We start from the raw sequence: 18,865 nt of genomic DNA, 5'->3' as shown, positions 1-18,865 counted from the left end.
GTTCCATGATTGGGTGCAATTGCATATTTTCTATGATGGACTCTCTTATGAATCAAGGAAGGCTGTAGACCATTCATCAGGAGGTTCATTGAACAGGAAAAAGACTGTGGAAGAGGCCATTGAAGTGATTGAGACAGTGGCTGAGAATGAGTACTACTATGCATCAGAAAGGCACAACACTAAGGGAGTCATGGAGCTGAACCATGTTGATACAATTCTAGCCCAAAACAAGGTGTTTGCCAAGCAACTAGCAGAGCTTACCAGGCAATTAGAAACAAAGCAAGTGGCTGCAATACACACACAAGATCAAGAGGAAGTAAGCATTGAAGGAGGTGATTGGGAAGAGGCCAACTATGTGGGAAACCAACAAAGGCAATCATATGATCCAAATTCCAACACTTACAACCCAGGATGGAAAAATCACCCAAACTTTGGGTGGGGGAACCAACAAACCCAACCACAAAACCACAAACCTTACAACCACAACCAACATAACAATTCCACATACCAAAACTCCAACCAAAGATCATACCAAGCCACACAAAATACTTACCCCCAACCATCATATCATGGCCAAAATAATCAACCTACCCAACTTAATCCGAACCAACAATTTCAAGATCAATTAAACCGGATAGAAGGAATGATGGCAACCATGAGTCAAGACATAACCGAATTGAAAAGCTTCAGGGATGATGTGAGAGCTACCTTAAGAAACCATGGTGAAAAGCTCAAGAGGATGGAGTCTCAAGTAGGAGAGCTATCTCAACAGGCCGTCAAATCAACTGCAGTGTTCCCTAGTGACACAGAAAAGAATCCTAAAGGGGAACAAAAGAGAGTGAGATGGGAAGAATGCAAGGCCATCACCATATTGAAGGAAGTTTCAGAAGAAGAAGGAATCAGGCCCTCAGAGCAGGAGCCAGAAATCTTGAAAGAAGGTGTGGAAGAAGTTAAGCAGGAAAGTGGAACTGAGCAAGCCAAGGAACTGCAAAAAGGCATGCTGGAAATATACCAACCAAAAGCACCATTTCCTCAGAGGTTAGGAGGAGGTGAAAAAGGGAAAACCTATTCAAGGTTTTTAGAGACATTTAACTCTCTCCATGTCAATATTCCCTTTCTTGAGATTCTCCATCAAATGCCTACACACATCAAGTATTTAAAGGAATTGTTAAGCGAGAAAAGAGTTTTGAAGGGAGGACAAACGGTAACAATGAACAAAGAATGCAGTGCTCTCATCAAGAAGGACACACTCTCCAAGAAAACGGACCCAGGAAGTTTTCATATCCCTTGCATCATAGGGGAAACAAAAATTGACAGAGGATTCTGTGATCTAGGAGCTAGCATAAATGTGATGCCTCTAACTCTTATGAAGAGGCTACAACTGAATGAGGTGAGATCCACTGATGTAATCATACAACTGGCCGACAAAACTCAGAAGCAAGCTGAAGGGGTGGTTGAAAATGTGCTGGTGAAAGTGGGGGATTATTACTTTCCCACAGACTTTGTCATTGTGGACATGGAGGAAAGCTACTTACACCCTATCATTCTGGGCAGACCATTTCTAGCCACTACTAGAGCGCTCATAGATGTAGAACAAGGAGAGCTAATTCTGAGAATACATGATGAACAACTCATTTTCAAAGTTTTCAAACCTACATCTGAGCCTGAACCAGAACCTGAAAAGCCTAAGGATAATAGTAGCCATCTGTGTTTGGAGGAAAGTAATCTAGCAGCTGAAACTCTAAAACAGTCCTTGGAAGGCAAACAAGAGTTGCAAGAGTTAAAGCCACAAGAATCAGTGGAAACAAATCAGAAGGACCCTCCTGACATAAGGGTCAATGAAGAAATCCTCAAGAGAAAGGGAAAAGTGATAGGGAGATTGCCAAGAGGGTGGAGAAACAAGAAAATTCCCACTGAAGGCTTTTCTCCGGGAGATAACGTGATATCAAGTCATTATCTGCCAATCCCACCTGGCCTCAAAACCATTCCTTCCCAGCTCCCTCAAGTGTTCACAATCAGGAAAGTTCTTTCTATGGAACATTTAGAGGTCATGAATGAGTCAAGTGGGGACGTTTTCATAGTGAGAGGAGAAGACGTCAAGCACTACAATCCACCCTAACAAGGGACAACCGTCAAGCTAGTGACGTTAAAGAAGCGCTTCATGGGAGGCAACCCATGTTTTAATATCCTTACTTTTTTTGTTTTGTTGTGCATCTAATAAAGCATGGTTTCTTATGCATGAACTTGAATCCTCAGGACAACTGCTGAAAGAGTGCACTAAACATTGCATGTAAAATGCAATTTGCCTCTAAGTTTGGTGTGCCCGAAGGCACCCCAAATTTTATTCAAAATGCATTCAATTTTTAGTGCACAACCAAAGATTAAGTTTGGTGTTCCTCTTTGAACACGGTTCATGAAAAGCACGAAGTCCTCTGGATTTCGAAATTCATGACAAGTATACCATTCGCATGTTTTAATGCTTTGGTTTCAATTACTTAGGGTAGTAAATTTGTTTAGAATCAAAGAGCCAAGGTGACTATGATTTATTAGAATTAAGCACATTCATTAAGGACAACCAATATGGATTTCATGTCATCAGGAGACTTGACCAAACACTAAGTTTGGTGTCCAAATAATAAGTGTGCATACATGTAGAAGTCACGGCTATAAGCTCATAAAGACAATCATTGATTTATATGTGCAAGTACTATTCATAATTCACATGGACCGAAAAATGATAGCAAACTTGTTTGTTTGTGCAGGTACAAAAGAAAAGACAAAAATGGAGGAAAAAGACAAAGGGAGGTACGGTGCTTGGTCAAAAAGAAAATTCACAAGTCTTTGAAACTAACACATGGGAAAAGGAAGTTCTGCAAGAAAAGATAGCTACATGTACAACCTAATGCACCCAGAATACTTCCAAGAAAATGAAAAGCAATTCGTCCTTCTCCCTAATTCATATATTTACCATCAAGCCACCCTTCACAAATCACCCTAGCCGTCCATTTTGCACTTACGGGCACTATAAAGAACCACTTGGGGAACAAGTTCAACACCACCAAATCTCCTTCATGCACATTTCCTTCATCATAGCATAAACTATCTCTTGCCAAAAACAACCTCCCCACACTTCCAACAACACTTCTTGCTTCACCTTGTCAACTTTAGCTTGTCACTTACCAAAACTAAAGAACCAATGGCAGCTTCATCTAGCCACAAAAGAAGAAAAGACAAGCAGCCAATGGAGGAAAACAGGGAATTCGATGCATGAAGATACAGATCAGTTTTCCATGAGATTCAAGCCGAATGGATGAGACCTAAAACGGTACTAGCTGAGGTTCCCTTTGACCTTGAAAAGGATGAGTTCCCAGGTGTTTGGGAAAAGATCAAAAAGAGGAAGTGGGAGCTCCTGACTAAGCCAATCACTAAAATCAACATCAACCTGGTGAAAGAGTTTTATGCAAATGCAGTAAGGGAGGATCCAACCAAGAAACCCACATACAAAAGCTATGTGAGAGGGGTGGAAGTTGACTTCAGTCCCAAAGCAATCATGAAAACCCTTGGCCTGAAAAACATACATTTCAGCCAAGCAAGTTATGAAGAAAGGATGATATGAGAACCTGACTATGCAACTATTGCTGAAGACCTTTGTGCCATCAGAGCTGAATGGGTGAGAAAAACAAGAGGGGCTCCAAGAGTCTTGAGAAGGGGAGACCTAACACCTGAAGCTAAAGGGTGGTATGCAATAGTTAGGAGATCCATCCTACCCACTGCAAACTCTTCAGAAATAGTCCCAAAAAGAGCCATCTTGCTACATTGCATTATGGTGGGAGGGGAGATCAAAGTTCATAAACTCATTGCTGAACAGATACAAGAGTTTAGTGAGAAAAGTGACCCTGAATCCTGGCTCCACTTCCCTAGCACTATCATTAGACTATGCATCGATGCCCAAGTACCACTTGAGGATGAAAGACCTAATTGGCTATTTCCTGGATTAGCCATAACTGCGTACAGAATGACTCTTGGCCCAACTCCTCCAAGACATACAAGAAGAAGAAATGAAGAAGGGCAACAAGTGGAAGCCGAGCAAGAAGCAGAACAAGAAGGACAGGAAGGAGAAGACAGAGAAGAAGAGCAAGAAGAGCAAGCAATTCCAGAAAGAAGACAACGAATTCCCAGAGACCCCATGGATATGAGCAGAATGCAGGAAATCATGGAAGGAATGTCTCAACAATACATGAGGTCTCAGGAGAGACAAGAGGACTTTCACCTAAAAATGATGGATATGCAAAGGAACTTTGAATCAAGATTCTTCGATCTGCAAAGGGAACAGAATTTACACTTACAGGAATCCTTCAGCCACATATGCCAACACCAAGATGCCAATGTCTTGGCAATCAAGGAAGCCACCACTTTACAGAATGCAAGATACTCAGTCCAAGCTGATTACAACATCAGTTTGCAAATCAAGCTTAACTACATAGGGGAACATCTACACAAGATGGATCCAGCATTCCCAGCTTTTGATGAGTATTTCAAAGGGAGGAAAGAAGGAGAAATAAACAAGGCAATGATCCTTGAAAAAGGAGTGGAAGAAACGATGAAAAAGGCTGGATTCTGGAAAAAGCTCATAAGAAAAGACAAAGGAAGCACAAGTGGTCAAAAAGAGGCAGGAAGCAAGAAGAAGCAGGATCCCAAGAAGTAAGAAGAACCAAGCAATAAATAAGAGGTGGTCTCGTTCCTTAATAATCAAATGATCATTGGTGGATTGTCTTTATGAGCTTTCTTTCATCATAAGTCATTTAAGTGTTGTGTGGAGTTTTTTTTTTAGTATGAGTGTCTGTTTATTGCTTTGAATAAAGTGAATGCCTAGATGTTTGGATATAACTTCACCTTCTTAAACAAGTGCTTGCCATGCTTGTTCTGTTTCCAAAAATAAAAGAAAAGTTTGAACAAAAGTAACTTGGCTAAATTAGTGACAAACCAAGTAGAATTAAGTGGTGGTATGCATGCTTGATTGTTTAGTCAGATCACTGGAATTAGAGTGTAGAATTATCATTCTTTGTGTAGAAATTGAAAACTGTCTATGGATCTTGATGAATAAATGTCTTTGGCCATGAAAAAGAAAGAAAAAGAAGAAGAAAAAGCCACTGAAAAAGGGCAACCAAAAAGAAAAAAAATTGAGAAAATAAGCTAGGCACCAATGGTTTGAACTTCTGAGACAAATGCCTGTGGTGTTTATGTATTAAGGATATGCTTGGATGAATAGGTTCTGAGGAGTGTTTCAACACTTGGTAACTTGGGTTAACTAACCCGGGATTATCAACCAAAAGTCCATTATCAAGAGCAACCTAAATACAAAACATTTAGTCACACAAAGAGGTGCTGGGCACCAATGTCTCAAGAAGAAATGTGAACTAAAATGCCTAGAGTGGATATGTGTAGTGCACTGATAAGAAAAAGAAAATGCCAAAGGCTTGTGCAACACATGACACTAAGCAAAAAAAGGAGCAAAGAAGCTCTAAGAAAAAGAAAAGAAAAACAAAGAAGAGGAAAGTGCCAAGGACATAAGAATAACAAGAGGCCATAGCAGTGTTTGATGGATGCAATGAAAAAGTGATAATCTTACCTGATAAGAATGAAAAAGTGATGCTGCAACTTTCTGCATAAAACCCTTCTGATGAACTTCAAATGCTTGCTAATATAGCCAATGTAATTGCTTTCTGTTTCATACTTTTTTCTTAAATAACTCAGGACTTGCTTAGGGACAAGCAAGTATTAAGTTTGGTGTTGTGATGCCAAGGCATCTTAGGCTAGTTTCACTAGTATTTTTCTGTTAGTTTTAGTGGTTTTATGCATTTTCTTGAGCTTAAAGTAACCAAAAATGGTTAAATGAAGAACAAAGCAATGAACCATCCAAACAATATGATTTTGATGCAAATTCCATGAGTTTTAGTTATATTACTTGAATGCTATGAATGGAAGATTTCTCATGAAATTTTGCAAGACTTTGATGTATTTGTTTGGATGATTTCAGGGAAGAAGAGGCTAAGCAAGGAAGCAACAAAATCAATAAAGGAAGCTTAAATATCACATGGGAGTTTAAGTTCCAGTTTAAGCCTAAACTGGAGCTTAAACGCCAGAATCATGAAGGCTAAGGAATGCTGGAATTGAAGTTTAACCTCCAGTTTAACCTTAAACTGGAGGTTAAACGCCAGAATGGAAAGTCTCACCAAAGAAGCATTCCACGTTTAACCTCCAGTTTGACCTCAAACTGGAGGTTAAACGCCAGAATGAGAATGCCACTCAGGAAGGAGTTCCACGTTTAACCTCCAGTTTGACCTCAAACTGGAGGTTAAACGCCAGAATGGGAAAAGCACCAGGGAGCCATTCCACGTTTAAGCTCCAGTTTGACCTCAAACTGGAGCTTAAACGTGTTCGATCAAGAACTCTCCTCCAGGGCTGCTCTCTCCATTTCCACGTTTAAGCTCCAGTTTGACCTCAAACTGGAGCTTAAACGTGTTCGACACCTCCAGGGCTACTCTTCTAAGCTTCCACGTTTAACCTCCAGTTTAACCTTAAACTGGAGGTTAAACGTGTTCAACCTCCAGGATGCCTCCTTCCATTTCCACGTTTAACCTCCAGTTTAACCTTAAACTGGAGGTTAAACGTGTTCGACCTCCAGGGGCTGCCCTTCCTATATCCACGTTTAAGCTTCAGTTTAACCTTAAACTGAAGCTTAAACGTGTTCGACTACATGACTCTCTAGGGCTGCCTTCTTCCATTTCCACGTTTAAGCTTCAGTTTAACCTTAAACTGAAGCTTAAACGTGCTTCTACAAAATGCCTCACTGGAAGTGTCTGGCGTTTAAGTTGCAGTTTAAGCTTAAACTGCAACTTAAACGCCACTCTTGGAAAAGGTTTCTGGACCAAAAATATTGTGGTTTAAGTTAGTATTTGAGCACAAACATTAACTTAAACTCATTCTGGTATGAAACCCAATTGAATATCATGGTTTATGGGATTGGGCCTGAAGGATTGATGAGTCTGAAATTTCAATTTATTGAGTCATGTGCCATTATTTGATTATCACTAAGTTGGCTCAATGAATGTTACAGAATTTGGATCAGCAGCCTCATCAAGATTATGGATCATAAACCCAAAGCAAAAGGAAAGCAGGGAGAGGCCTCAAAGCCCAAGAAACACAACAGAAAGCTCAATATAGAAAGTGTATAAATAGGATAGAATTTAAGTTAGAAAGGGATTTTTGGACTTTTACCTTCACTTTTAGCTAGTTTTCATATCTTTGTAATTGAATTCAGAGCTATGACTCACTAAACCCCCTTTCATTGGGTTAGGGAGCTCTATTGTAATTCAATGAATCAATAATAGTTTATCTTCTTCTTCAATCTTTTCTCTTGAATTTTGTTAGAAAGCTTCTCGATCTAATTCCATTGGGTAGTTGTCTTGGGAAAGAAACTACCCATAATTGGAATCCTTCGGAACCTTGGGAAAGGAATGGAGGATTCATGCTAGAGAAGCTTTCTCACAGTGAATTGGATTGGGGTTTGGATGGATATTGTGACATGTAATCCTACCAAATTGTGGTTCATGAAACTGTGTGGTATAATCAGTGATCGAGCATCATCTCTTCTTATGAACATTTAAACCAAGGGATTGGGAATTTGTTCATTTTTAGAGAGTATTGGTGAGCCAAGGGATTGGGATCCAATCATATAAGATTGCCAAGCAAAATTCAATGAACGCATTGCTTGAGGAAGAGATAAACATGTTGATTCGGAGATCTCAATATCTCCTATAACCCAATGAATCCCCCAATTCTGATTTCCATCTTCTCTTTACATTCTGCAACTCAATTCATGCAATCAACCCCCATTCCCTTTTAATTTCAGCAATTTAGTTTCTGCTCTTTAATTCATGCAATTTAAGATTCCGCCATTTAATTTTCTTGTCATTTACTTTTCCCGCCAATTTTACATTCCGCAATTTTCATCTCAATTTTGATTCCGCTCAACTAGAACACACTTCTAATCCGAATTGCTCACTCAACCAATCCTTATGGGATTCGACCTCACTCTATTGTGAGTTTTTACTTGACGATAACCGGTGCACTTGCCGGAAGGAATTTTGCCGATCGTGCAACTTCCTAAATCGTAGCATAACTAGTTTATGCGCATCAAGTTTATGGCGCCGTTGCCAGGGATTGGTTTTCGATTGACAATTCTCCAATTGGAAGCTAACTAGATTGAGCAATTTCTCTTGCTTTGTTAATTCTGTTCAAGTTACTTGTTGAATTTTAATTTCTGCACTCGGTTACATGTTTTCTTTCTTTATGCCTTTAAATTCAAGCAACTAACTCACTGACTCACTAACTGTTTGAATTAATTCCTCAATTGCTCTAACCATACTCTTCCATTAACCAAGAGTATTTCACTTGTTTGTGCCTGTGCTGTGTTCTTGTATGACAGGTAGGAGAGGAGAGACATCAACTCCTCCATATACCGAACCAGAGAGGACCCTTCATAGACTGAGAAGGGAAGCAAGAGGGAAGAGAGTAGTGGGAGAAGAGGAATCTGAAGGAGAATCTGAGGATAATTTTGAGGAAGCTCTAGACCTCAACATGGATAGAGAAGTTCACAACCATGAGAGAGCTGATGGAAACAATGCCATTCCTGAGAGGAGGGTTCTTAGTTCATACATAAACCCAACCTCTGGGAATTGTGGTAGCAGCATCCAGAAACCACCCATTCAGGCCAACAATTTTGAGCTCAAACCACAGCTAATATCACTTGTGGAGAATCATTGTTCATTTGGTGGAAGTGCTAATGAAGACCCAAACCAACATCTCACAAAATTCCTGAGAATTTGTGACACTGTGAAGTCTAATGGAGTCCAGGAAGATGCCTATAAACTGCTTTTGTTCCCATTTTCACTTAGGGACAAAGCAGCTAAGTGGCTGGAATCATTCCCAAGGGGGAGTCTAACAACATGGGATGAGGTGGAAAGCAAGTTTCTGGCACGTTTCTACCCCCCACAAAAGGTCAATAGGCTTCGATCTGAGGTTCAAACGTTTAGACAACAAGATGGTGAAACTCTCTACGAGGCATGGGAGAGATTCAAGGATTTGACAAGGAAATGCCCACCAGACATGTTCCATGATTGGGTGCAATTGCATATTTTCTATGATGGACTCTCTTATGAATCAAGGAAGGCTGTAGACCATTCATCAGGAGGTTCATTGAACAGGAAAAAGACTGTGGAAGAGGCCATTGAAGTGATTGAGACAGTGGCTGAGAATGAGTACTACTATGCATCAGAAAGGCACAACACTAAGGGAGTCATGGAGCTGAACCATGTTGATACAATTCTAGCCCAAAACAAGGTGTTTGCCAAGCAACTAGCAGAGCTTACCAGGCAATTAGAAACAAAGCAAGTGGCTGCAATACACACACAAGATCAAGAGGAAGTAAGCATTGAAGGAGGTGATTGGGAAGAGGCCAACTATGTGGGAAACCAACAAAGGCAATCATATGATCCAAATTCCAACACATACAACCCAGGATGGAAAAATCACCCAAACTTTGGGTGGGGGAACCAACAAACCCAACCACAAAACCACAAACCTTACAACCACAACCAACATAACAATTCCACATACCAAAACTCCAACCAAAGATCATACCAAGCCACACAAAATACTTACCCCCAACCATCATATCATGGCCAAAATAATCAACCTACCCAACTTAATCCGAACCAACAATTTCAAGATCAATTAAACCGGATAGAAGGAATGATGGCAACCATGAGTCAAGACATAACCGAATTGAAAAGCTTCAGGGATGATGTGAGAGCTACCTTAAGAAACCATGGTGAAAAGCTCAAGAGGATGGAGTCTCAAGTAGGAGAGCTATCTCAACAGGCCGTCAAATCAACTGCAGTGTTCCCTAGTGACACAGAAAAGAATCCTAAAGGGGAACAAAAGAGAGTGAGATGGGAAGAATGCAAGGCCATCACCATATTGAAGGAAGTTTCAGAAGAAGAAGGAATCAGGCCCTCAGAGCAGGAGCCAGAAATCTTGAAAGAAGGTGTGGAAGAAGTTAAGCAGGAAAGTGGAACTGAGCAAGCCAAGGAACTGCAAAAAGGCATGCTGGAAATATACCAACCAAAAGCACCATTTCCTCAGAGGTTAGGAGGAGGTGAAAAAGGGAAAACCTATTCAAGGTTTTTAGAGACATTTAACTCTCTCCATGTCAATATTCCCTTTCTTGAGATTCTCCATCAAATGCCTACACACATCAAGTATTTAAAGGAATTGTTAAGCAAGAAAAGAGTTTTGAAGGGAGGACAAACGGTAACAATGAACAAAGAATGCAGTGCTCTCATCAAGAAGGACACACTCTCCAAGAAAACGGACCCAGGAAGTTTTCATATCCCTTGCATCATAGGGGAAACAAAAATTGACAGAGGATTCTGTGATCTAGGAGCTAGCATAAATGTGATGCCTCTAACTCTTATGAAGAGGCTACAACTGAATGAGGTGAGATCCACTGATGTAATCATACAACTGGCCGACAAAACTCAGAAGCAAGCTGAAGGGGTGGTTGAAAATGTGCTGGTGAAAGTGGGGGATTATTACTTTCCCACAGACTTTGTCATTGTGGACATGGAGGAAAGCTACTTACACCCTATCATTCTGGGCAGACCATTTCTAGCCACTACTAGAGCGCTCATAGATGTAGAACAAGGAGAGCTAATTCTGAGAATACATGATGAACAACTCATTTTCAAAGTTTTCAAACCTGCATCTGAGCCTGAACCAGAACCTGAAAAGCCTAAGGATAATAGTAGCCATCTGTGTTTGGAGGAAAGTAATCTAGCAGCTGAAACTCTAAAACAGTCCTTGGAAGGCAAACAAGAGTTGCAAGAGTTAAAGCCACAAGAATCAGTGGAAACAAATCAGAAGGACCCTCCTGACATAAGGGTCAATGAAGAAATCCTCAAGAGAAAGGGAAAAGTGATAGGGAGATTGCCAAGAGGGTGGAGAAACAAGAAAATTCCCACTGAAGGCTTTTCTCCGGGAGATAACGTGATATCAAGTCATTATCTGCCAATCCCACCTGGCCTCAAAACCATTCCTTCCCAGCTCCCTCAAGTGTTCACAATCAGGAAAGTTCTTTCTATGGAACATTTAGAGGTCATGAATGAGTCAAGTGGGGACGTTTTCATAGTGAGAGGAGAAGACGTCAAGCACTACAATCCACCCTAACAAGGGACAACCGTCAAGCTAGTGACGTTAAAGAAGCGCTTCATGGGAGGCAACCCATGTTTTAATATCCTTACTTTTTTTGTTTTGTTGTGCATCTAATAAAGCATGGTTTCTTATGCATGAACTTGAATCCTCAGGACAACTGCTGAAAGAGTGCACTAAACATTGCATGTAAAATGCAATTTGCCTCTAAGTTTGGTGTGCCCGAAGGCACCCCAAATTTTATTCAAAATGCATTCAATTTTTAGTGCACAACCAAAGATTAAGTTTGGTGTTCCTCTTTGAACACGGTTCATGAAAAGCACGAAGTCCTCTGGATTTCGAAATTCATGACAAGTATACCATTCGCATGTTTTAATGCTTTGGTTTCAATTACTTAGGGTAGTAAATTTGTTTAGAATCAAAGAGCCAAGGTGACTATGATTTATTAGAATTAAGCACATTCATTAAGGACAACCAATATGGATTTCATGTCATCAGGAGACTTGACCAAACACTAAGTTTGGTGTCCAAATAATAAGTGTGCATACATGTAGAAGTCACGGCTATAAGCTCATAAAGACAATCATTGATTTACATGTGCAAGTACTATTCATAATTCACATGGACCGAAAAATGATAGCAAACTTGTTTGTTTGTGCAGGTACAAAAGAAAAGACAAAAATGGAGGAAAAAGACAAAGGGAGGTACGGTGCTTGGTCAAAAAGAAAATTCACAAGTCTTTGAAACTAACACATGGGAAAAGGAAGTTCTGCAAGAAAAGATAGCTACATGTACAACCTAATGCACCCAGAATACTTCCAAGAAAATGAAAAGCAATTCGTCCTTCTCCCTAATTCATATATTTACCATCAAGCCACCCTTCACAAATCACCCTAGCCGTCCATTTTGCACTTACGGGCACTATAAAGAACCACTTGGGGAACAAGTTCAACACCACCAAATCTCCTTCATGCACATTTCCTTCATCATAGCATAAACTATCTCTTGCCAAAAACAACCTCCCCACACTTCCAACAACACTTCTTGCTTCACCTTGTCAACTTTAGCTTGTCACTTACCAAAACTAAAGAACCAATGGCAGCTTCATCTAGCCACAAAAGAAGAAAAGACAAGCAGCCAATGGAGGAAAACAGGGAATTCGATGCATGGAGATACAGATCAGTTTTCCATGAGATTCAAGCCGAATGGATGAGACCTAAAACGGTACTAGCTGAGGTTCCCTTTGACCTTGAAAAGGATGAGTTCCCAGGTGTTTGGGAAAAGATCAAAAAGAGGAAGTGGGAGCTCCTGACTAAGCCAATCACTAAAATCAACATCAACCTGGTGAAAGAGTTTTATGCAAATGCAGTAAGGGAGGATCCAACCAAGAAACCCACATACAAAAGCTATGTGAGAGGGGTGGAAGTTGACTTCAGTCCCAAAGCAATCATGAAAACCCTTGGCCTGAAAAACATACATTTCAGCCAAGCAAGTTATGAAGAAAGGATGATAGGAGAACCTGACTATGCAACTATTGCTGAAGACCTTTGTGCCATCAGAGCTGAATGGGTGAGAAAAACAAGAGGGGCTCCAAGAGTCTTGAGAAGTGGAGACCTAACACCTGAAGCTAAAGGGTGGTATGCAATAGTTAGGAGATCCATCCTACCCACTGCAAACTCTTCAGAAATAGTCCCAAAAAGAGCCATCTTGCTACATTGCATTATGGTGGGAGGGGAGATCAAAGTTCATAAACTCATTGCTGAACAGATACAAGAGTTTAGTGAGAAAAGTGACCCTGAATCCTGGCTCCACTTCCCTAGCACTATCATTAGACTATGCATCGATGCCCAAGTACCACTTGAGGATGAAAGACCTAATTGGCTATATCCTGGATTAGCCATAACTGCGTACAGAATGACTCTTGGCCCAACTCCTCCAAGACATACAAGAAGAAGAAATGAAGAAGGGCAACAAGTGGAAGCCGAGCAAGAAGCAGAACAAGAAGGACAGGAAGGAGAAGACAGAGAAGAAGAGCAAGAAGAGCAAGCAATTCCAGAAAGAAGACAACGAATTCCCAGAGACCCCATGGATATGAGCAGAATGCAGGAAATCATGGAAGGAATGTCTCAACAATACATGAGGTCTCAGGAGAGACAAGAGGACTTTCACCTAAAAATGATGGATATGCAAAGGAACTTTGAATCAAGATTCTTCGATCTGCAAAGGGAACAGAATTTACACTTACAGGAATCCTTCAGCCACATATGCCAACACCAAGATGCCAATGTCTTGGCAATCAAGGAAGCCACCACTTTACAGAATGCAAGATACTCAGTCCAAGCTGATTACAACATCAGTTCGCAAATCAAGCTTAACTACATAGGGGAACATCTACACAAGATGGATCCAGCATTCCCAGCTTTTGATGAGTATTTCAAAGGGAGGAAAGAAGGAGAAATAAACAAGGCAATGATCCTTGAAAAAGGAGTGGAAGAAACGATGAAAAAGGCTGGATTCTGGAAAAAGCTCATAAGAAAAGACAAAGGAAGCACAAGTGGTCAAAAAGAGGCAGGAAGCAAGAAGAAGCAGGATCCCAAGAAGTAAGAAGAACCAAGCAATAAATAAGAGGTGGTCTCGTTCCTTAATAATCAAATGATCATTGGTGGATTGTCTTTATGAGCTTTCTTTCATCATAAGTCATTTAAGTGTTGTGTGGAGTTTTTTTTTTAGTATGAGTGTCTGTTTATTGCTTTGAATAAAGTGAATGCCTAGATGTTTGGATATAACTTCACCTTCTTAAACAAGTGCTTGCCATGCTTGTTCTGTTTCCAAAAATAAAAGAAAAGTTTGAACAAAAGTAACTTGGCTAAATTAGTGACAAACCAAGTAGAATTAAGTGGTGGTATGCATGCTTGATTGTTTAGTCAGATCACTGGAATTAGAGTGTAGAATTATCATTCTTTGTGTAGAAATTGAAAACTGTCTATGGATCTTGATGAATAAATGTCTTTGGCCATGAAAAAGAAAGAAAAAGAAGAAGAAAAAGCCACTGAAAAAGGGCAACCAAAAAGAAAAAAAATTGAGAAAATAAGCTAGGCACCAATGGTTTGAACTTCTGAGACAAATGCCTGTGGTGTTTATGTATTAAGGATATGCTTGGATGAATAGGTTCTGAGGAGTGTTTCAACACTTGGTAACTTGGGTTAACTAACCCGGGATTATCAACCAAAAGTCCATTATCAAGAGCAACCTAAATACAAAACATTTAGTCACACAAAGAGGTGCTGGGCACCAATGTCTCAAGAAGAAATGTGAACTAAAATGCCTAGAGTGGATATGTGTAGTGCACTGATAAGAAAAAGAAAATGCCAAAGGCTTGTGCAACACATGACACTAAGCAAAAAAAGGAGCAAAGAAGCTCTAAGAAAAAGAAAAGAAAAACAAAGAAGAGGAAAGTGCCAAGGACATAAGAATAACAAGAGGCCATAGCAGTGTTTGATGGATGCAATGAAAAAGTGATAATCTTACCTGATAAGAATGAAAAAGTGATGCTGCAACTTTCTGCATAAAACCCTTCTGATGAACTTCAAATGCTTGCTAATATAGCCAATGTAATTGCTTTCTGTTTCATACTTTTTTCTTAAATAACTCAGGACTTGCTTAGGGACAAGCAAGTATTAAGTTTGGTGTTGTGATGCCAAGGCATCTTAGGCTAGTATCACTAGTATTTTTCTGTTAGTTTTAGTGGTTTTATGCATTTTCTTGAGCTTAAAGTAACCAAAAATGGTTAAATGAAGAACAAAGCAATGAACCATCCAAACAATATGATTTTGATGCAAATTCCATGAGTTTTAGTTATATTACTTGAATGCTATGAATGGAAGATTTCTCATGAAATTTTGCAAGACTTTGATGTATTTGTTTGGATGATTTCAGGGAAGAAGAGGCTAAGCAAGGAAGCAACAAAATCAATAAAGGAAGCTTAAATATCACATGGGAGTTTAAGTTCCAGTTTAAGCCTAAACTGGAGCTTAAACGCCAGAATCATGAAGGCTAAGGAATGCTGGAATTGAAGTTTAACCTCCAGTTTAACCTTAAACTGGAGGTTAAACGCCAGAATGGAAAGTCTCACCAAAGAAGCATTCCACGTTTAACCTCCAGTTTGACCTCAAACTGGAGGTTAAACGCCAGAATGAGAATGCCACTCAGGAAGGAGTTCCACGTTTAACCTCCAGTTTGACCTCAAACTGGAGGTTAAACGCCAGAATGGGAAAAGCACCAGGGAGCCATTCCACGTTTAAGCTCCAGTTTGACCTCAAACTGGAGCTTAAACGTGTTCGACCAAGAACTCTCCTCCAGGGTTGCTCTCTCCATTTCCACGTTTAAGCTCCAGTTTGACCTCAAACTGGAGCTTAAACGTGTTCGACACCTCCAGGGCTACTCTTCTAAGCTTCCACGTTTAACCTCCAGTTTAACCTTAAACTGGAGGTTAAACGTGTTCGACCTCCAGGATGCCTCCTTCCATTTCCACGTTTAACCTCCAGTTTAACCTTAAACTGGAGGTTAAACGTGTTCGACCTCCAGGGGCTGCCCTTCCTATATCCACGTTTAAGCTTCAGTTTAACCTTAAACTGAAGCTTAAACGTGTTCGACTACATGACTCTCTAGGGCTGCCTTCTTCCATTTCCACGTTTAAGCTTCAGTTTAACCTTAAACTGAAGCTTAAACGTGCTTCTACAAAATGCCTCACTGGAAGTGTCTGGCGTTTAAGTTGCAGTTTAAGCTTAAACTGCAACTTAAACGCCACTCTTGGAAAAGGTTTCTGGACCAAAAATATTGTGGTTTAAGTTAGTATTTGAGCACAAACATTAACTTAAACTCATTCTGGTATGAAACCCAATTGAATATCATGGTTTATGGGATTGGGCCTGAAGGATTGATGAGTCTGAAATTTCAATTTATTGAGTCATGTGCCATTATTTGATTATCACTAAGTTGGCTCAATGAATGTTACAGAATTTGGATCAGCAGCCTCATCAAGATTATGGATCATAAACCCAAAGCAAAAGGAAAGCAGGGAGAGGCCTCAAAGCCCAAGAAACACAACAGAAAGCTCAATATAGAAAGTGTATAAATAGGATAGAATTTAAGTTAGAAAGGGATTTTTGGACTTTTACCTTCACTTTTAGCTAGTTTTCATATCTTTGTAATTGAATTCAGAGCTATGACTCACTAAACCCCCTTTCATTGGGTTAGGGAGCTCTATTGTAATTCAATGAATCAATAATAGTTTATCTTCTTCTTCAATCTTTTCTCTTGAATTTTGTTAGAAAGCTTCTCGATCTAATTCCATTGGGTAGTTGTCTTGGGAAAGAAACTACCCATAATTGGAATCCTTCGGAACCTTGGGAAAGGAATGGAGGATTCATGCTAGAGAAGCTTTCTCACAGTGAATTGGATTGGGGTTTGGATGGATATTGTGACATGTAATCCTACCAAATTGTGGTTCATGAAACTGTGTGGTATAATCAGTGATCGAGCATCATCTCTTCTTATGAACATTTAAACCAAGGGATTGGGAATTTGTTCATTTTTAGAGAGTATTGGTGAGCCAAGGGATTGGGATCCAATCATATAAGATTGCCAAGCAAAATTCAATGAACGCATTGCTTGAGGAAGAGATAAACATGTTGATTCGGAGATCTCAATATCTCCTATAACCCAATGAATCCCCCAATTCTGATTTCCATCTTCTCTTTACATTCTGCAACTCAATTCATGCAATCAACCCCCATTCCCTTTTAATTTCAGCAATTTAGTTTCTGCTCTTTAATTCATGCAATTTAAGATTCCGCCATTTAATTTTCTTGTCATTTACTTTTCCCGCCAATTTTACATTCCGCAATTTTCATCTCAATTTTGATTCCGCTCAACTAGAACACACTTCTAATCCGAATTGCTCACTCAACCAATCCTTGTGGGATTCGACCTCACTCTATTGTGAGTTTTTACTTGACGATAACCGGTGCACTTGCCGGAAGGAATTTTGCCGATCGTGCAACTTCCTAAATCGTAGCATAACTAGTTTATGCGCATCAAGTTTATGGCGCCGTTGTCGGGGATTGGTTTTCGATTGACAATTCTCCAATTGGAAGCTAACTAGATTGAGCGATTTCTCTTGCTTTGTTAATTCTGTTCAAGTTACTTGTTGAATTTTAATTTCTGCACTCGGTTACATGTTTTCTTTCTTTATGCCTTTAAATTCAAGCAACTAACTCACTGACTCACTAACTGTTTGAATTAATTCCTCAATTGCTCTAACCATACTCTTCCATTAACCAAGAGTATTTCACTTGTTTGTGCCTGTGCTGTGTTCTTGTATGACAGGTAGGAGAGGAGAGACATCAACTCCTCCATATACCGAACCAGAGAGGACCCTTCATAGACTGAGAAGGGAAGCAAGAGGGAAGAGAGTAGTGGGAGAAGAGGAATCTGAAGGAGAATCTGAGGATAATTTTGAGGAAGCTCTAGACCTCAACATGGATAGAGAAGTTCACAACCATGAGAGAGCTGATGGAAACAATGCCATTCCTGAGAGGAAGGTTCTTAGTTCATACATAAACCCAACCTCTGGGAATTGTGGTAGCAGCATCCAGAAACCACCCATTCAGGCCAACAATTTTGAGCTCAAACCACAGCTAATATCACTTGTGGAGAATCATTGTTCATTTGGTGGAAGTGCTAATGAAGACCCAAACCAACATCTCACAAAATTCCTGAGAATTTGTGACACTGTGAAGTCTAATGGAGTCCAGGAAGATGCCTATAAACTGCTTTTGTTCCCATTTTCACTTAGGGACAAAGCAGCTAAGTGGCTGGAATCATTCCCAAGGGGGAGTCTAACAACATGGGATGAGGTGGAAAGCAAGTTTCTGGCACGTTTCTACCCCCCACAAAAGGTCAATAGGCTTCGATCTGAGGTTCAAACGTTTAGACAACAAGATGGTGAAACTCTCTACGAGGCATGGGAGAGATTCAAGGATTTGACAAGGAAATGCCCACCAGACATGTTCCATGATTGGGTGCAATTGCATATTTTCTATGATGGACTCTCTTATGAATCAAGGAAGGCTGTAGACCATTCATCAGGAGGTTCATTGAACAGGAAAAAGACTGTGGAAGAGGCCATTGAAGTGATTGAGACAGTGGCTGAGAATGAGTACTACTATGCATCAGAAAGGCACAACACTAAGGGAGTCATGGAGCTGAACCATGTTGATACAATTCTAGCCCAAAACAAGGTGTTTGCCAAGCAACTAGCAGAGCTTACCAGGCAATTAGAAACAAAGCAAGTGGCTGCAATACACACACAAGATCAAGAGGAAGTAAGCATTGAAGGAGGTGATTGGGAAGAGGCCAACTATGTGGGAAACCAACAAAGGCAATCATATGATCCAAATTCCAACACTTACAACCCAGGATGGAAAAATCACCCAAACTTTGGGTGGGGGAACCAACAAACCCAACCACAAAACCACAAACCTTACAACCACAACCAACATAACAATTCCACATACCAAAACTCCAACCAAAG

At 40.2% G+C, this 18,865-nt stretch overlaps 2 non-coding genes across 2 annotated transcripts; both read right to left on the bottom strand.

The window, feature by feature from the left end:
• Nucleotides 1–9,066: 9,066 nt before the first annotated feature.
• On the bottom strand, nucleotides 9,067–9,170 carry LOC148555413 (small nucleolar RNA R71). Its single transcript, XR_015886474.1, has one exon. It is a non-coding gene; the product is annotated as a small nucleolar RNA R71 (small nucleolar RNA).
• A 9,066-nt stretch (nucleotides 9,171–18,236) lies between these two features.
• On the bottom strand, nucleotides 18,237–18,340 carry LOC148555412 (small nucleolar RNA R71). Its single transcript, XR_015886473.1, has one exon. It is a non-coding gene; the product is annotated as a small nucleolar RNA R71 (small nucleolar RNA).
• Nucleotides 18,341–18,865: the final 525 nt, after the last annotated feature.

Source organism: Arachis ipaensis, chromosome B6 (assembly GCF_059453495.1).
Source record: "Arachis ipaensis isolate K30076 ecotype BB chromosome B6, ASM5945349v1, whole genome shotgun sequence".
Lineage (NCBI taxonomy): Eukaryota > Viridiplantae > Streptophyta > Magnoliopsida > Fabales > Fabaceae > Arachis > Arachis ipaensis.
The sequence above is the reverse complement of the archived record's forward strand: the minus strand, read 5'-3'. Positions and strand labels throughout refer to the sequence as shown.